General features: G+C 38.2%; 1 protein-coding gene across 7 annotated transcripts in view; it reads left to right on the top strand.

The window, feature by feature from the left end:
* Positions 1-15841, top strand: part of DCLK2 (doublecortin like kinase 2) — a 167639-nt gene that overhangs the window by 31148 nt on the left and 120650 nt on the right. The window lies entirely within an intron of this gene.

Here is a 15841-nt window from a genome sequence, read left to right as displayed (position 1 = left end):
CATTAACTTTTTGCTGTTCTTTTTTTTTTAATTAAGGAAGAATACCACACTTCAAACAGTAAGACTAGCTTTTATGAATATTCTGTGTATTTTTAGAACATTTTAATTGTAGTGTGATGCAGCTGGCAGACTCCCAGAACAGTGTTGGAAAGCTCTGTCTGTAGTCATAGAGCTTCGCCTCCACAGAACCTTAATTCTCTGAGCCTGAGGACTCTGAGTTAGAGATAAAGCTCACCCTGAAGGTGCTCTCTGCTTTTCCTTATGCACTTCAGGCTCTTCCTAAGACTTGAAATAAAGTTTTATTTAAGATTTTCTTTTTTTGTGTTTTATAGTGGCCTTTATGGCAAGCTTCTTTAAATGTGAGCATGAAGACATTTGATTTTATTTGAAAATATTGTTTGTCCACATGCTAAGGCATTAAAATGCCATTTTAAATATGAATTATGGAAGATATTTAAATATCTGTGTAATGGTACTTACTGAAAGTGGCATTAGTTACATGGTTGTATTTCTGAAGGATTAAGTTTATTAAACACCTAGTCTTTAGTATCACTAATTTTTTTTTAGTGGTACAATATTACAATTTGACACACGCCATTGTGGAAATGCAAATTAGAAAGAATTTTCTTTTTATGAAAGCAGAAGTTGTATAGATGAAACTTGTAAAAGCCTAGTTAGGTAATTTAATCCAGATTTTAACATTTTAACTGAACACAGTAGACAAGATTTTTGCATGTACATAAAAGTTTTAAACTTTTCTGGAAGTTTGAAAAGTGATTTTCACTTCCAGAGCATTCCTGCGTAGGCAGCATCAGTCAATGTCTTAATCATGTCTTGAACTCCTAGGAGTTAAGAGAGTTGTGGCTAGTGTGATTTGCACAGGCTGTTTATACATGCTGCCATTTAATTTTCACAACCACTTTGATTAGGTATATGGTGAAGTCTCTATGCAGGCATGTTAAAGAGCACATCCAAAGAACTTTTTGTCCTCTGGGTTAAGTTAGACACCTTGGATATTAAGTGCATTTATCCCATGAGGCTGCCTTTGCTCCACACATTTACTTACTCTCAGAGCTAGTTTTCAGGATTCAAAGGAAGATCAATTTCAGTACTGTATAATTATTGTTTTCCAAAATCTATTACACAGCATGATAATTTATTTTAGTATTTAGCCTTGGCTCTGAATAGCTTCTTAGACTTTTCCCAAAACTTATGTTCACTCTCAAATGATGAATAGTTGATTTATTTTATTCTGTGGGTTATATTCCTTATTTTGAGGCTCAAGATATCCTAGATTTGGTCAGTGGAACCTTTTTCAAAGTAGGATCCTGTGTCTTTTTGACATATTTAAGGATACATGGTAGAGTAAGGACTATAGGGAACTATGTCAGGTTCAAAATTAGACTTTGTGGCAAATGAAAATAGAGCAGCAGTTCTGTATTCCAGCGACTGCTCTAGGTCTACTGTTCTCAGGAATTTCTGATGCTGTACACTGTCTTCGTGTGTCTGCAGGTAAGTGATACCTGTTCAGTGCACCGTACTCCCAGTTTCTTTGTCTCGATTAGCCTCAAGAATCTGGGCCCACCCAAGGTATGTCTGACTGAGTGGACTGGTTACTGGCCAGTATAAAGCACTACCATAAGCCATTTGCCTCCCTATTCTTGACCTACAGGATTGCTTTTAGGGAAACACTTATGTTTTTGTTTTGAACAGAAGTTCTGTGGTTTGAGCTACGTGACTCTGTGATTGAAGTACAAAGAGCTTTGTTCCTAAGGGACTTGTGCATGTTGAGGGCATTTAGAGATTCAATAACTGTCTGGTTCAGTAGTTCCAGACTGGAGATAATTTTGCACCTGAGGGGGCATTTGGATATGGAAATTTCTGGAGACATATTTGGATATAACTGGAGTGGGGTGGAGTTGAATGTAGACGCCTGAGTTGCTGTTAACTATCTTATAATACATAGGACAGCCCTCTTCAGTAATTATCTGGCCTAAAACATCAGCAATGCTGAGACTGAGAAACCATGGCCTTATTTAAAGAGGAAAGATTTAGGGGTATTCAAATGCAAGTGGTTTTGGAATGACCAGTGTTGTAAAGGAAGTAGGTAGGTATGTTAGGTCAAGTATAGGTTTCTGAAATTAAAAAGTTAGGCAAAGGCAAGATTAAGCATAGCATAGACTGCATTTCTGAGGGATGTGAACCTCATTGGTTGCCCTCAAAGAATTGTAAGAGGATCAGCTTTGCATTTTAGAAAGTTTACTCTGGGGAATGTGAAATGAGTTCACAAAGATGATCAGTCTTAAAGGCTTGAATGTGGGAAACTTTCAGATAATATTATTTCAAAGTTGTAATATGTTTTACAGTTTCCTAAGTGCTTATGGGGGTGGGGGCAGTGGTTCCTATTCCACGTATTTCTGTAGGAAGCAGACATTCCTAGGAATTTTAAGTGGTTTTAGAGGGTAAAGATTTGGTCTTAGCAGGAAATGAAGAAGATAGAATGGGTCACAGCAGTGTCTTAAGTCCATGGACAGAAAGTATTATTTGGTTGGTGATTACACAAAATCTTCATAGTAACTGGAAAGAAGTGGTATTTTAGAGTTAAAAAAAAAAGCATTAATTTTCCCTGTACTTTTTATGTTATCAAACTATTTGCGGTTTGTGGCAGGATGGATATCCAGATTGTTACTCAGAAGTTTTGCCAGAATGTAGCGAAGCACTGACTTTTCTTATTGGTACTGGAATTGTGAATGCTGTTTCCCTTCCTTTCACAATATATGCTTGGTGTCAGGTAATCTGTGATCACGAGGCAAGTTTATATTTGGGAAAGCCTGTTATTGCAGATTTTCTATTCCCAGTAGCAGTATTCTGTTCCCAACAGCACACTTATTTATGAAGGACTTAAAACTATAGTTACTGTAACAACTAGGAAACTTAAACACAAAGATACTTCCTGGAGAGCAAAAGAAAAGAATACTTTTCCTTAACTTATTACAGTAGCATAGAAAACACATGGCCGAGTCTTCATGAGTCAGAAATGATGTCTACTGAAATACTCCACAATTTACGATAGCTTTAAAAAATGTTCATATGTTTTGGTTAGTAAGAATTATTGTCAGAAGCATGTTGATAAAAGTAATTGATTGAAGAACTACCCCTACTTCATTAAAAAAAAATAGGGTTTCTTCTTAAAATCAAATTTTTTTTTCTTTACTCATGGAAATATAAATTGCTTCGAGAAGGTGCCTAATCTCCATTAATGATTTGGCTTTTCATGCAGTTGTATTTCCAGTTTTCCTGCTGATTTATGTAGGCTAATTTGGTGACACATACAATTGTGTATTGTTTATATTGCATTATAGCTCCAGGTTAATATCTTTCTCAAACTATGTTTAGAGCAGTTTAGGTATTGATGTAGGGAAATGAGGGAGCAAGATTAAGTCCATGGACTTTTAGCCTGGAAGTTTTTTTATACATCTCTCTAAGTGTATAGATGTGTATAAATTTTAAATATATTAAAATATGTATAAAATTTCCTTGTTAAACAAACATCCAATCTACTTAATGCACCTGGAATGCTAAAGAGAGCTGTGGTGCTCAGAAGTGCTTAATAGATATTCACTTAGAGCCTCTGAACTGCCAGGTCATTCAGAATGCAGATGAGGTGACGTCCCTGCTCTTGAGGCATTTATACTCTATTTGGTGAGGAATCTAAAATGCCTGGCATAACTTAACAATGACAAAGGGTTAATAGATAGTGCTATTCAGCTAAAGGGCAGAAGTGTGAACCAGAGACACTGAGAGAGTTTATGCAGAAATAGAATGCAAACTGGGTTTCACCTACAGAGGCTGAAAGGGCTGGCCCCCCACTCCCCACCTCTACCCTTGCAAATAAACACTCTCTCTCTCACACACACACACACACACACACACCCAACACCGTCCCCCACTCCCACCCACCCTCAGCTGCTGCAGGGGAACAGTGAGAATGAAAGCAAATGGCAGTACCAAGGGCCTTAAGAATAATGTCAAGGCATAGTAGGAAAGGAGTTTGAGAACTCTGGAGTGGGGACTAGACATACCCAGAGGGTTTTGTGTAGATAGAATGTCAGCTTTTGCTGAAACAAAAGTGTAATAAAACTATGCTTTGGGGTCAGCCTGCTACTGGACTGATGCTGAAATGGAAGGAGGGCACATAGCCAGCTGAGCCTCTCAGCACTCTTGGTTTGGTCCAGAGTAACATCATGCGACAAAAGATGTGAAACAGAGAATCCATACTGAGTGTAAATCTCTAACTTGGACCAGAGGGAAATTGGGGAGTGCTAAAAGCAGCGCAGGATTTGTAAAAAGCTACTCCAGTGTCCTTTATACAGTTGCCAAACCACAGAACTGGCTACAGGTCCCACCACACAAACTCTTATTTTAAAAGTCCTGTTTCCTAAGGGACCACTAAAGGGTGAGCAAGCAGAAATATCAAGGACCAAAATATGCCTTCTACAGTAACTTGGTCATTTCTTTAAGGGACCACGACAGCTCATTAATATGTGTGAGGTAGAAAAAATAGTATGTTTTTCATCTAGAAATAAATTATTTTTTAAAATACTTCACTTTAATGTTGACCTAATGAGGTAGAAATTATGTTTTTGTCGAATTATATGTTACAAATTGCTTGTGTGGCAGTTAAAAAGAAGTAGGCGTTCTTTGTGTGAAGAAGAGTAAACTATTGTTTTTACTTAAGTAAAATTTAAACCTAGTTTATATAGCAAATATCCTTATTTTGCTGTTAGGCTGATGTGAGCCCAGAAAATGTAACAAAAACCTACATTGTGACTGGAGCAAAGTTTTCAGAATACATCTAAGAAGTTGTGAGGCTATCCTGTAAGAAAATAGCTGAGGTCCCCTCTTAATGTTTATCTGAGTCCCTTATTTGATCTTCTAGCCATTGTAGATTATCAGAGGTACTGGGTCCCAGAGTCACTGTTCCTTGTCAGAAATCTTTATTAGAGGTAGAAATGCTATAGGACTCCTAAGGCGACCCTCCTGGGCACTGGTCGTCTCCTTGCTGTACCCTGACAGGCTCCTCTGGTCCTTCTCTAGGGCCATGAACTCTAGGACCACCTTCTCTAGGTGTCAGGTACTGCCCCTCCCTCCTGGCAGAGGTGAGCCTCTCTTTCTTGGGACTAACCCACTGAATAGCAGTGTAGGAGACCTTGGACAGCACCAGCTACATCATTTATGGGGCAAGTGCAAAGTGAAAATGCAGGATTCCTTGTTCAAAAATTATGAAAAATTTCAGGACAGAAACATCAGAATATTAAGGCAAGGATGGGGCTCTGTGCACTTGCACAGGTCGATGCCTGCAGAGCCAGCCCCTGTGTGTGTGGGGATGATCTGTGGTACCCTTGCCCTCTCTCAAGGCCTTGTAAGCATAGGAGGGCTGTGTTGCCTTCCACCTAGAGGGAAGAAGGAGCGCTTGAGACCAACTGCTGCTTCCACCGTCTCAGGCACACCTGGCGTGATCCAGGGTTAAGGAGAGCCGCAGCTCCCTGCATCCCTCTGCACTCAGGTTGGTTTTGTTAATAGGAGCATTGTTTCCAGATGACTGGTTGGCTTCTCCTGGCATTCCAGTGCTAGATTATATCCTACAAAACATAGGAGAAAATTCAAACTTTAGTGGGAAATGTGGGCTGTGAATCAAGGTATGTGCGTGGACTGAATCTTGGGTGGAAAGCAATGTTAGGGAAGTAGAGGGTTGGTTTTAAGGAACAATAGCAAGATTGGAGAGGTTTCAACACCAGGAATGGTAGAGTTGATTCTGTTTTCACGGTACTTATTTTTTATAAAGTCACCATAGGCACTGAATTAGCAAATAGAGGTTGCTAATTCCTTGCTCCTAGAGGAAATGTGAGGTTAGGTTTCTGTGAGCCTTTGGTCACAACTTTCATCAACCAGTCAATACTTAATCTTGTTTTATGTGTTTTCTGTTTAAAGACACCTTATTTAATATATATATTGTTGATTCATTTACACTGAACTCACTGCCAACAACATTGTAACTCATGCCTGAATGAAGTGTATCTATCACCTGTATCTTCTCTGTAAGACACATCACAACCTTCTGGAGTTTAGGAGCACTGGACAGCACTCAAATGCTATGCTTGGGGAACATTTTAAGTAGAGAACCAACTAAAGGCACAAGAATGTAAAATCGTGGCACTAAGTAGACTGTAAAAAGTATGAGAGCTGAGACAAGATGGCAGAGCATCACATTGTTCAACCCCAGCCTGGAATGTGTTCACTGGACAACTCAAATTTTACACCTCTGTGTCCCTGTCAGCAAAGGACCACAGAAGTGCTGGGGGACTAAAAATAAATTTTAGCAAGCAAGCAAATTTGCAAATATAGAATCTGAAGATGATGAAGAGTGAATATACTTTGAATTTCAGCTAATATGTCATAGCATACTGGTCTGCAATGCAAAACCATCTGTCAACACGACAAAAAGAGTATGCTGTTTGTTTTTAAAGGGATGATATGGCAGGATGTAACATTCATATATGATAAACTAAGGCAATGTTTTTAAAATTTGGGAGAACTGATTTTGGAGGATGCAAAGTGTTATTCTGTGTCAGACATTTCCAAATTAAACCTGAAGTATATATACTTTCCTCTGATAAGAGAGTATGAAGGTGTTGGGGGTTTGATAACCAACTGTGCTAATAACAATCATTAAGTGTCAGCTAATTACAGTGTGTAAAAATAAAGTGTCCAACTGATAGTAGGTTACATTAGTTTCAGTTCATGAGTCATCTCATGTAAACAAGGGTTGTAACAAAGTTAGGAGAAGTAAAGAGTACGAGGGCTTTGCATGGCTTTAAAGGAAACTGATGTGGCCCAAAATATTGTCGAGTCTCTATCTCAAGATTGAAGGAATTATTTTGAAAACAGAATTTAGTGTGTATTTGTGATACAATGTTAAATTCAGGAAATGTGGTCCCACATTTTGAAAGCATTCTCTTCTGAGTATCACTTTTGTGTTCAAAATATTTGGAGGCATCCCTGTGGTAGGGCCTGCTGTGTGAAATAAACAGTTCAGGTAAGACAGTGCTTGCTTTGTTGGCAGCTGGAAATGTCCTGATGAGAAGTCTGTTGCTCATGAGAAGTGGTCTGCTGTGTGTGTGTGTGTGTGTGTGTGTGTGCAGCAGAGCCTCATATGTCAATGTTTTTGAGTTATTTGTCTAAGTTGCCTTATCACCTCTGAAAAGATTCTATACGGTAATGGCACAGTACCTAAGTGCCTAAATAGCATCTATAATTGCTTTCTTGTGGCAAAGGTTTTAAAATGTTTGAAAAGTTTTTTGTTTTTTTGCCTTCTTACATTCCATCCTGTTTTCTGCAGTTTTGGGCAGTTTTGGTTTGTAGCTCTTCACCGCAGTTCCCTAAAATCATACAGGTTCTTTCTCCTTTCAGCCTTCTGTTTCACTAGACAGACTGGGTTAGCAACTGCTCCATTTTTCCCTTTTGACACTGTTTTGCTCTGTAAATGAGTATCTTTCTAAATAACTGTTTACTGACTTGACTAACTGGATGATAGTGTTATCATCTGGTTAGGCAAAGAGTACTGAGGAAATCCCAGATTCATTCACTGTGTAATGAAATGGTTTCTTGGAATGCTTTTAATAATTTATAGACTAAATATTAAAAGATTGTTTTCAAAGTTACTATTTTTCTCTATTCTCTGGAGCAGTGGTTCCAAAAAAATCAAATTCAATCTCTTACTGTCAAACACACACACATGCACACACACACACACACACACACACACACACACACCCCTATATATCAGAGTTTCAGATTATATTTGGGGAAAGCTTTAATTCTTGGAGATTCACAGTACATATTAACACATTAAAGTCTTGGAAATGTCCTGCAGTGAAGAAATCTGTGAGATCAATTCCCAAATTATTTAGTCATGGAAACCTTTCATGCAGAATACCCTATTAATATCCTAATAAGCCAATGTTATTAATTAATATTATTGTAATTAACAATACATATTAAAATTATTAGTCTCGTAATAATAATCCTAATAATATCTTGAACTATTCTGTAAAATGCTGCCCTGAAGACAAACACCTAAATGTTTATCACTTAGTCACATGTAGCATCTATGGTATGCCAGGCATGGGGGTTAAGTACTCACCAGGCACACAATGGGTGACTCAGACTCATCACTGCCCTCAAGAACTGAGCAGTGAAGGATGATAAATACAATGTGATAAAGGACGAGGTGCTGCTGTGAAAGAATGTAAGAGGGGCACCTAATTCACCTGAAGGAAGCATAAAGGTTCATTTATTCATTTTGCAAAAATAAGTGTCTTCTAGAATGGAGGATACAACTGTGAACAAGACCAGGTGTCTGTGCTCATGAAGGTTAAATTCCACTGGGGCAAGGTAGATAATAAGCAACTAAATAATTTAGCAATTTTGATACTGAAAAGCACTATGGAGAAATGAAGAAGGTTTGAAATAGCTGCTGTATAAATGGAGAGCTCTAATAAGAAAGCAACTTTGAAGCTTCTGATGAGGTAGAAACTATGGACTTAAATGGCATCTTGAATGTACAGAGCCTTGTGGATTTTCTCCAACTGCATTTGTTAATCCAGGTGAGGTACAAAGAATATAAAACGTTGAGTTGACAAGAATATGGGGTTTTCTCAGTTACGAGTGCTGAGAAGACAAATTGTGGATTCATGACCCCATTCACATAGTGGATCATAGAAGCTGAGCTGGATGAGGTAGGACATCTAGAAGAATCTCACAGAGGGAGAAAGGAGTGTGGTTAAGGGATTAACATTTGGAAATCAGTGTATAGCTGTAGTAGGTCTGAGAGAGCTAGGAAAACAGGAAGTTTGTGATGGGGGGGTGGGTATTTTAAAGATTCAGAAGTTGAGTCCATCTAAATGATAAAGTCCAGGATGTGGCTGTGGGCTACAATGGCTGAAGAATTATGGTGGTACTGGCTACACTGGAGCTGAGGAGGTTGTCCTGACAATCAACAAGGTCTACAATATCATCCAGGATAACTGTGAACCAAGTTCTAAAGCCTTTCAGAGGAAGAGGGAGCATGTCAGAATGAAAAATACAAAGTGGTGTAATTAAATGTCATGAGACTCAAAGGAATAGGGAATTTTAAAAAAAATGGGTGGGGAAGTGATTGGAAGGGTAACTGTGAGCATGTAGCTAGTAGGTGCTTCTCACCCTCACTCCGAGGAAATGGGGTGTGAGAGAAGGAGCAATCTCTGGGGTACTTGGAATGTGGCTTCACAGATCAACTTTGGTTCTAAAGAGGTTGTGATTTTTCCATGTAGTTGGGAACCTGCAGACATCAACCTTCAAATCTTCTGGCTCTATGTCCAGAGCTCTTTATCCTAGCTGCAGAGGTACTGAGACCACAAGGTGAATCACAGATTCATCAAGTAGCCAAACAAATACTTCTTTGATGAAAGCTATTGGTACCTTATCTACTGTGTGAAGTTGTGTACATAATGGACCAAGCTTTTAGATTTTCATTCAGTTTTTAAATTTAGCACATCTACTATTTCAAAAATTGCCCTATTCGCCAAATGATTGTTCCCAGATCTCCATCTGTGACCATGTTTCCCTCCCCTTCCCAGATCTCCTGCCCCTGCAGTCCACCCCTGTCATGTTCCTTCTATCCCTTCCATCCTGCCTCGGTCCTGACAAGTGCCACAATTTTCGCTGAAAACCCAAGCCTTGGTACTTTATCCTTGGAGACCTTGAAGTAGTTATTGTCTCAGGTACATTTTTCTTGGAGACTTTATGAGAGTTACTGGTGCAGGAATGGTTTACGTTAGAGATTAGGAAGGAGGGTTTTGCAGTGAGACCTGAATTTGATTCCTGGAGCCATGATTTATTAATGATGTGACTTTTGTCAGTCCTTATTAACCTCAATGTTCCCTTTCTAAATGTGAATGAAGATTTATGCTAAAGTACTTAGCACCGGGCTAACACATAGTACTTAACTAACACATTTTAGTATTAGCACTTACTAGCATCTCCAGAGGTCCCAGGAAACATCATTGCCAAATGCACATGTAGTTGACTGGGGTGGAAGGGAAGAGTACTTGGAATCTATCGTCCCAACAGTGGTAGACTTATTCCTGACATTTTTCACTGTTTACTTGACGTGCCTTAAGACGTAGTCTCCTGTGGACTTTGAGACTTTGCCTAAAAGTGAAAGTGAGACATAATATGGACTGGTAATAGTCTGGCACTTAATCTTTTGGGTCTGTCAATCATGGGTTCTTAACTATGGCTACACTTCAGAGTCACCGGTGCAACTTTAAAAAAGCAGATCCATAGGCCTTGTGCCGCAAGAGATTCTCTCATTCATAGGCCTGTACAAAAGATTCTAAAATATATGTAATCAGGTATATGAACTGGTAACGTTAGAAGGTAGGATTAATAATAAAATTGTCCCTAAAATGTTGGGATTAAGTAAGGTAATTTGTGAAATTGCCTAGTATATAACTGTAATTCAGAAGTTGTATCAGTTATCTCATTGCATAATAAATCACCTCAAAGTCAGTGGCATTCAGAAATAAGCATTTATTTCACACCCTTTAAATGTTGGCTGAGCAGCTCTGTTGATACCAGCTGAGCTGCAGGATAGCAGGGGCAGGGTGGGGCCAACTGGCACAGCTTAGCCAAGGCAGCCTTCCTCCACATCTCTCTCATCCTCCTCCCACTGCTGGACTAGCCCGGGAAGCACAAGGGAGCAAGTGGAAATACGTATGGCCTCTGGAGACCTAAACTCAAAACAGTATTTCAGCCTCATTCTGTTGGCCAAAGTGAGTCACATGATCTAGTTCTTGAATGAAGGGATGATGAAATACATGCAAAGAACATGGATATAGGGAGGGTTGAAGAATGGGGGACAGCAATGCAACCTACCACAGGAGCCTGAAACATCAGTGAAAGTTAAATAATTGCAAATGCAAATAAATGTTAATGAAGCACTCATTCTTTGTCAGGCTCAATGGTAAAATGCCAAGGAGAGGTGGCCAGAAGCAGCCCATGATAAAGGATTAGTGGGGTATATTAGTTATACTAGGAGTTAAATAGGCTTTTAGAGGCTAGGGCTTTAGAAAGTTACCCATTTATAACTTTTTTTGCTCCCATAGGAAAATTCCTACAGGATTTTAAAGGAGCTTGGGAAAGTTATTCATAAAATGTGACTACCTGTATTTTCCATATTGCTTAAAATTCCACTCCATAACAACATGTGTTGTAAAATGCTGTTATTGAACCTTCAAACCACATCCTTTTCAGCTACCATCCAATTATAATGTTACATATTCAGGGGAGCTTGTGGGAAGCATTACACATTGGACTTTAAGATAGAGGAATTAGGTACTATATCTTATACTTTCATTAGAGCTATGTGTAAGAAATTTTTATCTTTGCCTATTCATTTGTAGTGATATCTGCCCTTCTTCATAGGTTAATTATTAAGGTCAGATGTAATAAAGTTTGTTAAAGTAGCTTCAGGGGTATCAATTATCATAAGCTAGTAATAAATAGGAGTAGTTTCTCTAAGAACATAGAAAGTAAGCTCTTAGGCTATACAACTAAATTAGCTAGGTTTGATTTCTGTTTTGTCACACTAGCTGTGATATGTTGGGCAAAATAGATTATCTTCCTTTGCCTTAGTTCCTCCTATTTAAAATGGGAATAAGAGTCCTATCTACCCTGTAGTTGTTAGACTTCAGTGTGATATGGTCTATGTAAGTCAATCTTTAACTAGGCACAGTGCAGGAGCCACTGTAAGTGCTCAGTGTTACATTTTTTTTTTTTGCTACAGTAAATATAAAGTTGCTATTTGGCCAATTAAATGCTCAATGATACCTAAAGCAGGTCTAGGATATGTGGTAAGTTCTGTGAATTTAGGAAATTGGAGTGAAAGTTAGAAGGGTGTGTCTGCTTTTGGATTTTTCAAGTCTTAAGTCATTTAAATGTGAGAATTATTTTGCCAAAAGAAGTCAAACTTTTATTGTGGACCTGCCACATGTACAGTAATGTGTCGTACCTAGTAAAGAACTTAAGAAATGGTCTCCATCTTCAACAAGTTAGCAAGCAGTTGGGAAAAGCAAAATGATCACCTCTGATGTAATGCCAGTGCTAAGTGATGCAGTGTGGACTAGGTGTGTAAAAGGAGTGTCTGTCTGAACTGCTGGTTGGGTGCCAGGGAAATGATATCCTCACCTTGATAGCATGGATCAGATGACTGCTAAGTGGTCAGCCACAGCATAGTGTGGTTATGTGCTAATTTACACAGGGATACACAATTCAATTGTGTTTGCAATTACAAGGTGTTTGCATTGAAATGAGAATCTACAGAGGCAGAAAGGGAGTTTTGTAGTTGGTGCTAACAGTGCTGCTGAAAACTCTGAAAGGGCCTCTTTCTAGAGACTGCAGAAAAAAAGCTGTCAGCCCACGCTGTGGGTCTCTTTGCAGAGCGGACCTGTGGTATTGTTAACAATGAAGCAATGTCAGCTGTTGGCAGGAGAGGCAGAAACTGACTTATTCAGGGTATGGTGGCTCTGCAGTGCCAAAGTTAGTGGCCATTTTCGAGCCAAGAGTATATTCCAGTACATTAAAGCATCATTGGTTTATTGGTATGTCTTTTTAAATGTATAATTTCAAAGTTTATATAAAATTCATTTTGTTTGCCTATTTCTTATCTAAGTAATGTGGTGGTTGGTACATTTTAACAAATGTAATAGGCAAAATATTGCTGTAGAATTGCTTAGATACAGCCTAGCCTTATATAGTCTATAGAGGTGTTGGTTAGTCTTTATTTCAATATGGCACACAAATAAAGCTCTACTGAACCATTGTATCTAATAGACTCTGGTAATAAGTCAAAGAGGGGAATATAGAATACAATTTGCCCTTTGCAAAAGCTATAAACATAACCAATTTTTTTCATAAGGTATTTTAAAGTACCTCATAATAAATTCTAAAACTAAACAGGTGATGACTTGTTAGTTTATCTTCTCTATTCTATGGCAATGCTTTATTTCTTAATTTAAGCTCTGATACAAGAAATTAGGTACCTTTTAATTTTGTTCTCCCCAGCTGAGTGGGGCTGAAGGTGAAATAAATACGTAATAGGCTTCCTGCACCTAACACAGAGGCAACCTCCTTGACGATGCCAGCAAAGGGGCCCACATGGTTGAGGTTGGCAGTGGTGGTGAGGCAGAAGTGGCAGAGTCACTCACAAAGACATTGGTTGGGAGAAGCAGACCTTTTCACAAAAGGCTTTGCAGGATCCATGAAATATGTATTGTCATACGCCAAAGGGTTGAGGATAAGTCGGTATGCTAATGAGAAATCTAATATATTCTGTTTATCCTCCTATTCTTTTCCTGTCTGCTTTTCACAGGAATCTGTGAAGATACATTTTTATCTTTAAATTGTTTTTTTGTTATAGTTAGTGCATACTTTCAGATATTAAGGTGGGAAATACTATAAAGTGGTTAAAATAGTTGATAGTAACAATGAAGTAATTTAAACTAGTAAATAAATTAAGTATGCTAGATTATAATAAACATGATCATATTTGTCTACCTAATAGTTTTCAAAACTTCTGCAGAATATATAGAGAAGTTGGATGGGAAATTTCTTTGCTGTTCAGACTTTTAAAGGATTTTGTATAGAACTGTCTACCTAGTCATGGGGAAGAAGAATGTCACTTCATTCTCAGTCATTCTCTCCCTTCAAACACAGAGATTCAGCTAATCAGCTATTTCATTTATGGGTTTGAAACCAAACTATAAGCTGTGTGTGGTTTTGGATGTTCTGTTTTTAGGGGGGCAGAAGTAGGCATGGCTTTCCTTAGGCTAAGAGTTTTAATTCCATGATATTTCTAATTCTTAACACTAGGCAATATTTCACTAAATTCTATGAAATTTAATCTTGTGAAAGTTCCAGGATGATTCATGCTAGCCTGACTCATTTTTAAAGTTGTATTTGAAAAGGTTTTGTATGTTAAGGAGGAATATTTGGAGTTTGGCACTGGCTATTTCCCCAAATACTCAATTGGTCTCTGCCAGCAGTGAGTGTGATGACAGGGTTGGGTTTTATTTCTCAGGTGTTCTTGTTGGTGTTTCATTTTGCAGATCTAAATTTGGGGCTAGAAGGGAGTGCTGAAACAGAAGAATTAAGCCCTCAAGGTTTTGATTCTTATGAGATGGAAACCATTCAAGGACACCTGGTACATAGGGCTTTGTTAGTTTCTCAGCATTTAGCTCTTGGCAATTTATTAGCATTTTTACAAAACCAGTCTTCTGGGAATATTCATTGTTTCTTTTCTTCACAGAATTTCCACTGAATGTATCTACACAGGTCATAGCACAAAGAAGAATTATAAAGATGTTAAGTATTAGAGAGTGATAAATTTGAGGGACACATCCATTTCTTGGCAGAAAGATGTGAAGGAAAATGTGACATCAGAGCAAATGTGAACTACTTTACAAAGGTTGGAAGATGCCTTTGAAAAATTTCTTGTTTGTGTGGTTTGTTTCCCAAGACAAGGACTCTTTTCCCATGAGAGTAGCATGATTTCATGCTCTGGAGTATGGTTATTGTGGTGAACCATATAACTGTAATTATAACACACTAAATTGGCTGGAACCCTAGTTTGAGGTTTAATGCTTGACAGGTTAAATGCTTCAGTACTTTTCTAAGAAAAATTTCTGTAACAATGAAATCATATTATGTTAAGTTAAACTGTTTTAGGATCTTTCTTTAAGACAGAGGATCATGAAATGTCTGAATTTATTTTTGTTAGAAAAAAGTTTATGAACCTGTCATGAATAAAATACAGTAATTACGTAGTGTAGTTTCCATTTAACTCTCTTCATTGCCAGATATTCTTCTGCGAATCTCTTTCATCACTCCTTTTTGACTCCCTCTTTAGATCTGCAATCGGCTTTCAGGAGCACATCTGTCATCATCTTGTATATAATTAACACAGTGTCTTAGGTGGTGTCATCTGAAGTACTCAACAGGGATAATGATTGGGTAATTTGAGATGTCATAATTGACCGCAGGCCTTTCTTCTCTGAAGGGTAATAGTAGATAATGGTTTCTACGCCATTGCACCCTTTCAGCTGAATAGAATATAGGGTGGGAAAAAAATAAATAATGTGTCGTGTTGGATGTTTTAGTGCCTTTTGTTTCCTTTATTACATGCTAAACCTCTATAGCATTCATTTTCCTCACTCATGTTCCAAATTAGAGTTCATTTCCTCTAGTATTTGTTGACATCAGAATTGACCCCAAACATTTTATATATGAAATCTGTGCTGGAGTTAATGAGCCAAGCTCCATGGGAAGTAATATATTAAATAAAGTATTTGAGGACCCCTGACTTCAAGAGTATGCTTCAAAGACACAAAGTTTCTAAGATATAGTTCATAATGTCAGTGAACTGAAGTTTTAATTATCAAAAGTATAAAGAAGCAGCCTCAGTAAGAAAAGCTAAAACCCCCAAGTCTGTGTAAGGTTTTTCTTGGGAAGAGTCTTGGAAGGAAGTGTTCCAGACAGTGAGATGTTACGGTTCAAGGAATGCTGACTCAGATTTTCACCCTCCTTGGGGTTGCCTCTGATTTGCTCTCCATTCCCAAGTACCACCCCTCGTGATATTTGGTTTACTGGGAGGCAAGTGCTTAGTCATTATGGGAGTAAGCTATGGAATTGCAGTGAAGGGTTGAGATCTTGGGCTGATTACTCCATCTTTCTGAACCTGTTT

The sequence above is a fragment of the Manis javanica genome, chromosome 3 (assembly GCF_040802235.1).
Source record: "Manis javanica isolate MJ-LG chromosome 3, MJ_LKY, whole genome shotgun sequence".
Classification (NCBI taxonomy): Eukaryota; Metazoa; Chordata; class Mammalia; order Pholidota; family Manidae; genus Manis; species Manis javanica.
Note: the sequence above shows the minus strand (reverse complement) of the source record. Positions and strands in the feature narration are given on the sequence as shown.